Genomic DNA, 7,699 nt, shown 5'->3' on the forward strand with positions numbered 1-7,699 from the left:
AATAGTTCACCTGTTGCTGTAGGATAATGCTAAATGCGTCCTTTCATGTCCACTGTGAGCTGGCTGCCTACTGTGCATGTTGGTGATTAAGTCTTACAGTATATAGTGAGCGACCATGTATGATATGGTTTTGTATTTGTTGTTTGGTTGCATTAGCCCTAATTTTAATAATTTATTGTTTCATATTTGGCAGGCCTATGTTTGTGGTTGAGGGTTCATTGAGTTTCTTTTGCTGGGTTTGGGCACCTACATTAAATGGTGGACGGTGTTACTGTTTTGCCTTTTTGGAATAGTTTATTTTAAATATATATATATATATATATATATATATATATATATATATATATATATATATATATATATATATATATATATATATTTTATCTGACTGTTTTGCATCTCTTAAAGTTTTGTTTCTATTGTTTTCTTTTCTTGTTGTTCCTTTTTTATTTGGTTTGTGTTGCCTTTACTTATGTGTCTGGCTTTACTTGCGCTGCTTCTATCCAGCTCTATTGAGTTTATTTTCTTTTTTTAAAAGTTGCTTTCATGTCACTTGACAACATTTTCATGACTCATTTGTGGGTTTTTTTTTTGTTTGTTTTTTTTTTTTTTTTTGGTTTGGGTTTTTGGTTTTGTCATTTGGATTTATAATTATATTTGAAGATTGATTTAGTTTTCTGTAGTTCATTTTGTGTATTTGGTTTTGATGTCTTGTTACTGGCTGATTAATTTATTTCTTAATGAAAATTAACTGCTATGAAATATTGAAGTTTTGTGGATATCAGCCAGAGTGTGTGTGTGTGTGTGTGTGTGTGTGTGTGTGTGTGTGTGTGTGTGTGTGTGTGTGTGTGTGTGTGTGTGTGTGTGTGTGTACTGGCAGGAACTGGGAAAGGTATTTGGAGTAGGAGGCTAGCTGCTGCTGCTATTTGGTGGTGCTCTGGCAGAGCTGGGAAAATCACACCAAAATAAAGTAAACACAAATGAGCCCTTATTGTTACCGCCCCCCAATTAGCAGGGGAAAGTAATTAAAGGATGTGGGTAAGCCTATAAGAGGGGGAGTCAAGGAAAGAAAAAAAAGGGAGAAAAAAGAAAGAAGGAGAGGCAAGTGTTCAGAGAGTGTAAAACCGAAGGAGAGTGAACAACGAGAGTATCTGAGCGAAGTACGACACAGCATCAGCTGGGTGCACACTGTGTTTTATGCTGGAGCAATTGCTGGAGTGTTTCAGAGGAACTGAGCTCCATGCTTTGGATACCAACACAGAGCGTTCATGGAGTCAAGGACTGGACGGTCTTTCTGCAGGGTATCGTTCTTCAGTTTCCTGAATATGTCTATCTCCAAGTTACAGTAAAAAATATTCTTCTCCCCCGTGCCCGAGAAGCTGCCAAGCACAACAGGTCAGTGGTGGCTTGCTTCACACACCCACATCAACACACACACACACACACACACACACACACACCCCAACAAGTTGAACCGGTACTTTTGCACACACACTTAGACACCCCCACCTCCCTTGGTGGTGTGAGTACAGGTTTTTTCTTTGATATTTCTCCTTTACGGATTTTTTCTTTGTCTTGTTTCATTGCTTATTATATATGTTTTCTTTTCTCTCGTGAATCTGCTGAGTGGAACTTATCAGTGGCTTTGTCACGGACCATGATTGTTCTTTGTTCTTAGTGATATTCTTGTTTTTCTGTTTTTAAACTGAGTGTTTAAAAAGGAAAAAAGTACCTTTTGAATGGACAAATATACACCTAACACTTCACAAAAAAAGCTTCACCATACGTACTGCTGTTCTCACCTCCAAAGCCCTCGCTTGTCTTTTGGTCCTGGGCTTGGATTTCATCTTTTCCAGTGAGCTGCAGATCAATGTAGTTGACAGGACGTATTCATTTAAGTCATACCGCCACGAAGAGTATCCTTTTCAACTGGCCCAGGCTCAGACTAGGTTAAAAACGTATTTGTTTACTCACGCTTACCATGAGTAGACTTTCTTTTATGCAAAGCACAGTCTTACCTAACAATCTCTCCCTCTCTTTACGTCCCTCTCCCTCTCTCCTTCTGTCAAGCCACACATGATTTTACGGAGATGCTAGTGATCCTGCTTCTTTCTCTCTCCGGACCTGCCTGATGCCCTACCTCTGGAGGGAGCTCTCATCAACTCCAATTCCACATGGATATTCTCACTGTGGTTGCTGGGACTACGGTTGCTACTATCGCCCTGGGACTGCAATTACCACATGCAGTTTTACACTCGGGTCTCCTTTGAACAGTGGACTAGTTCAACAAACAGACATTATATACAAACCATAATGAACTTTCCTTTTCTTTCACACTATCCGTTGTTACCCAGATGAGGACGTTAGGAAAGATGTTAGGAAAGCTCAGTTAAAGGAAATAATTCAAAATGGTATAGTAGAACCATCTCATTCTATATGGGCCTCACCTGTTGTTCTAGTCCTGAAAAAAGATGGAAGCATGAGATTCTGTGTAGATTACCGTAAGGTTAATGCCATCACCAAGAGAGATGCTTTTTGTGCAAATATTGTAGAATGAATTGATGATGATTTTTATGCAAATATAACACAAAGGTGAGCGAAACTCATTTTTCCTCTTGCCATTATGTAGTGTTATTTTGCATGTACGTAACCGGTGGCTTTTAGAGCTTATCTGGGTTTCTTTTTTAAAATAAATTTTGATAGGCGTTATCCTGTCTGGCACCTCAATAATTTAATTCAATCCAATTAATTTAATTATTGATTAAAATTGTTTGCTGGAAGCCTCCACCATTACAGTGTGTCCGTACTGAGTGCTGTGTGTATTATTTGAATCAAATTTTTCAGTTCTGTGTGTTGAGTGAACAGTGTGTGTGTTTGGGAAATTCACTATTCTCCAATATGCTCCAATCTCCTATGCACTGGTAAGCTTTTGCTGGTACAAAACTTTCCTTTTTTTTTTTTTTTTTTGTGGAGGTAAATTTGTGTGTTTTGAAGCAGCTTAGCCTAGTTTTAAGTTTATTTGTTTGAAGATTTTTATGTGTTTTATTGTTTTCTTTGTGGATCCAATACTTTTGTGGATACAATTACTTTTTTGTATTAATTCCCATGCTCTTTCTTTTTGAGGTAACAAACCTGTGTGCCCTTACTGTGTTTATTCTCCGGTATATTCCGGGGTGGCGTAGTCAACAATTTTATTTTCTTGTTGATCTTTTTAGATTGTTCTAGTTAAATGGAGTCTATACCTTGTTTTCTTCCTTAACCCTGGTAGGGTATAGGGTTAAAGCCAATTGTGATATGTATTTAGTTGTTGCACTCCCTTCTTTTTTTTCTTTTCTTTCCCTCTCTGCTCCACCACACATGCTTACTAAAAAAGCGCTCCTTGGTGGTTGTTTGTATATTTATTGAGTTACAAGCTTCCTAAAAGCCTTGTCTATTATCTATTACAGCATTAATTACCTCTCTGTTTTCATTGTCGGTTTCTGTTACAGGGGCAGTGAAGTAAGAAAACACAGAGAGAAAGAGCTCAACTACACTGTCAGAATTTTGGAACACCATGGAATAAATGTCCTGTTTTGGCAGCAAATGTTACATCATCAACCATTGTGAATATCAGCGGGTTTCAACTCCTACAGCCTCACAAGCTTTTGTCCAAAAAGTTTGGTTTCTCGGGAAAAGTTATGTACTATGGTTGAACTTTTAGAATGTGTGTAAAAGAGAGCTTTTAACAAATACCTTCTCAACAAAACATGTCTTCTGTGCTTTATAATTTAGTAGAGAATTTAAAATAAAAAAAAGTCTAATATTTGAATTGGCTAATCATTTTGCTTGTTATATGGTAATTTTGTACAGAATCCCCCAATGCATTTTAAATGACTGAGTATGATGAATATACAATACAAATTCAGTTTTAATGTAACAAATATTTGTGAATGTGAAATACATCTCATTGGTTTCCTTAGATGCTGAGGAAATTTGAGGAAATTATTACAAAGACTTTGATTAAAATCTACATAAGCGTTTATTATGTCAAAGAATCTGCTTTGAGTATTGGTGCCACAGTTATAAAGGGTCACATAAAAAAAAAAAATCTACTAATGTATAGTCGCTTTGTGGCAGTGGGGGCTCAAAGGTTAAGGCTCTGAGTTGCTGATCATAAGGTTAGGGGTTCAAGCACTGCCAAGCTGTCATTGTTGGGCCCAGGAGCAAGGCCCTAACCCTCTGTGCTCCAGTGGTGCCATACCATGGTTGACCCTATGCTCTGACCCCAGCTTCCTAACAAGGTGGGATATGTGAAGAAAATAATTTCAATGTGCTGTAATGTATATGTGACAAATAAAGCCTTCTTCATTCAAATCTAAATAAAACAAGTACTCAATTTCCAATAATTTTAGTTCTTAATCAATAGCAACACAGTGACCTGTAGGAAACATGAAGCATTTTCAATCCCAGTAAAATTTCTACACCAGTGTTATATTATTATCACTACTAATTTGTGAATACTTGAGAGATGTGAATGAGTGTTTATTTGCTCCACAGTTGGATTTCTGCAACATTGGCACCAACAAGAGACCTGTGCTGGAGACTTGCCTGTTTAATATGCAACTCCAAACATCATTTAAAGCTGATTGTTTTGGAGAAGTGTGTTCCGCTGTGTGGCATTTTGATAATTTGATCAATAAATACTGACATGATTACTATTAAATTGTGTGAGTAATCACACTAGCATAAATTAAATTTGAATTTAATCCATGGTCAATAAAATATGCACTCTCTCTCTCTCTCTCTCTCTCTCTCTCTCTCTCTCTATATATATATATATATATATATATATATGAATTTATATTACTCAAATATTACAAGTACATTTTCAGTAAATAAAGGGGTCAAATGTATTGATGTACCTTACAATATTAGGTAGGCTTTACCATACTATATGCACACTGGGATATTACTTACTAAAATAGGTTAAACCTTAGTCAATTAAACATGGGCTAAAATTTACCCCCCAAAATGGTAAATGGTCTGCACTGTGTCTCATTCACCCATTCACACACACTCACACACCAATGGTGGGTTGTCCACAATTAGTGGACAACCCACTCTACCACCTGAGCCACAGCCGCCCAAAAAGTGGTTGCAAATTGCTGCTTCAATTTTTGGGGGATGAATACTAAAGCCAATATATTTCAGTGTACAATAAAAAAAAAAAGTAGAGCTTATCATGCTACAAAGCGAAAGTCATATCCTTGATGTTCCATGACTGTTGCCAAGTGCTGACACTGGAGACTCCTTATCAAAATGTTAAATTAAACAATTCCTCACAGTAAATGTTACCAATTTCACCTCTTTTTTTAATCTGCACATAGAAAGTCCACCATACTAGTCCCTGTAAATGCTGTCACCGTAGAAATTATAACATATCAAAATGAGTGCATTCATATGAACCTTGCTGTCGGAACTAATATCAGAGCCATTGTTTCAGAAAATTAACCAATACCTTCTGAGCAATCAGAATGTAGAGATAAACAGTGCTGTAGTATGTTAAGTTAGATTGTATGCATATGACATATTGTGTGCATTAATTCCTAATGTGAAAAGAGACACTGAGAGAGAGATAGAGAGAGAAAGAGAGAGAGTACTTGTTACGCTCATGCTAACTGAGACATGTTTGCTGGCCTCAAGTTTGTCAGGGGTGTTGGCATTGCAACTCACCAGACGACAGTTTGGTTTGAAGCTGGATTTTTTTTCTCTGTATATTTTTTTTTACCCGTAGTCATTACAGCCTGCCTCTCCTGAGGTCAGCCCCCATCTCAAGCAGCTCTTCTGTGATGGATTGGCATCCTGTGAGTGTCAAGCTGCTTCATGCCACTCTAATGAGCAACTCAGTCGAAGACACAAACACTGCTTCCACATTACAGGAAAACCACTGCAATAAAATCTCCATTATAGAGTCAGAGCTCAGCTGATGCTCCAGTATCTCAGGAAAAATGTTCCCACTGAGCTAAGGGCTTTATTTATTTTTGAGTATTTTGTGTTGCGTAACATTACCACTATAGGCAAGATCTGTATGATATTACAGTATGTTCGTGTTTCATACATGTGTAGGAACATTTAGGAACACATTTTGATTATTGAGAAACAGTACTTATAATCAGCATTTAGAAATCCCATTTGTGAACTAAAGTGCCTGGGAAATGCACATCTTTTTCGGATACTAAAATAATAGCTTAAAAAAACTCAAAACAATTACTTATCTGAGAAGCATGTAATTAGACTGTGCACATACTGTATGCTACAGTATAACACTTAATGATAGAGTAGCATAGATTAATGTTGATTCCATACATTAAAAAAATAATAATAATAAATGAACAAATAAATAAATAAACAAATACACAAAACATTCATTCACAACAAGTTCACAACATGCCATTGAGCAGTACTCAGTAGCTCCTGAGGTTAATTTGACTACGAATCTATCATTCAACATCATTCTATATTAAATATGCACTAAACAATGTACATACTGCACAAGGACGTAACAAGAACATATCACTTTGTAACAGAGAGTTCATAAAACTGTTTAAAACTGTTTAAGTGCAGTCACACTTTTTATTTCTTCATATAGCGTTTTGTCATGCCTTTTTATGTCTGAGAAATTATTAGCCAATCACCTTTGTCTAACTGAACATTGAAAATGTTTGGAACGTGTACAGAATTCATTGGGCAATGACATGAGAGCTGAGAATTATGGAATTATCATAGATGCAATTCCGTGCTGTTTTAACACAAAGCTTTTCCCACTGTCTAAAACTCTGTTATACCACAACACGGTTGCATTCTCAATTCTTATTGGTCAGAAAGTGTCAAATTTGTTTATTTATTTATTTATAGTTTTATAACAGCAGTGCTGGCAGTAATTCAAATCACAGGTTTACATTAATGTGATCATTCTAATGCATTTTTTTTCTATAGAAACAACTCATTCACAGTGTATTATATGCTCCACAAAATCTAAAGTTAATAACAAACATCTTTAAAAGAATGTGTTGTTATTTAACAAAGCAGAAAATATAACCGTGTTTGTGGTGAAGCTTTCTGTAAGGAGACATTTATTTAACAATTATGGAAGGAGTCTCCTGTGATGGGTTGGCACCCTGTCCAGGGTGTCACCTGCCTTGTGCCCAGAGTCCTCTGGGATAGGCTCCAGGCTTCCCTCGACCCTGTGTATGGATGGATGGTTGAATGGATGGATAGAAGGAGTCTCCAGTGTGAACACTTTGAAACAGTTAGGTTTTCTGCTATTGGAAAATCTTCAGGACTTTGTGCTTTCTTGTTAACAGTAAAAGCCTCATTTTTGTCATATTAACTTCAGCAGAGAAAAAAAGCGAGAACCTAGCTCATAACAAGAACTTGTTTTGCAGATGTTCCACAATATAGATATACACAAATATAGATGTATAAAATGTATTGTATCATTATTCCTTATTTTTGTAGTATAAGAAGAATAAAATATTTTGGGAGTTTAGAGACAAATCTGCCAAGAAAAAACATTTTTTAAAACCCTTAGTTTGTCATTTGTGGTTGTATTACGTCCTGTTATGGCCACTATGATGTCTTTTTTTATTTTTTATTTATTTTATTTTTTTTGCTGTTGTTTTTTAAGCTTAAAATTCATTCCATTTTCCAGATGCTCCCT

This window comes from Ictalurus punctatus, chromosome 11 (genome assembly GCF_001660625.3).
Source record: "Ictalurus punctatus breed USDA103 chromosome 11, Coco_2.0, whole genome shotgun sequence".
Lineage (NCBI taxonomy): Eukaryota > Metazoa > Chordata > Actinopteri > Siluriformes > Ictaluridae > Ictalurus > Ictalurus punctatus.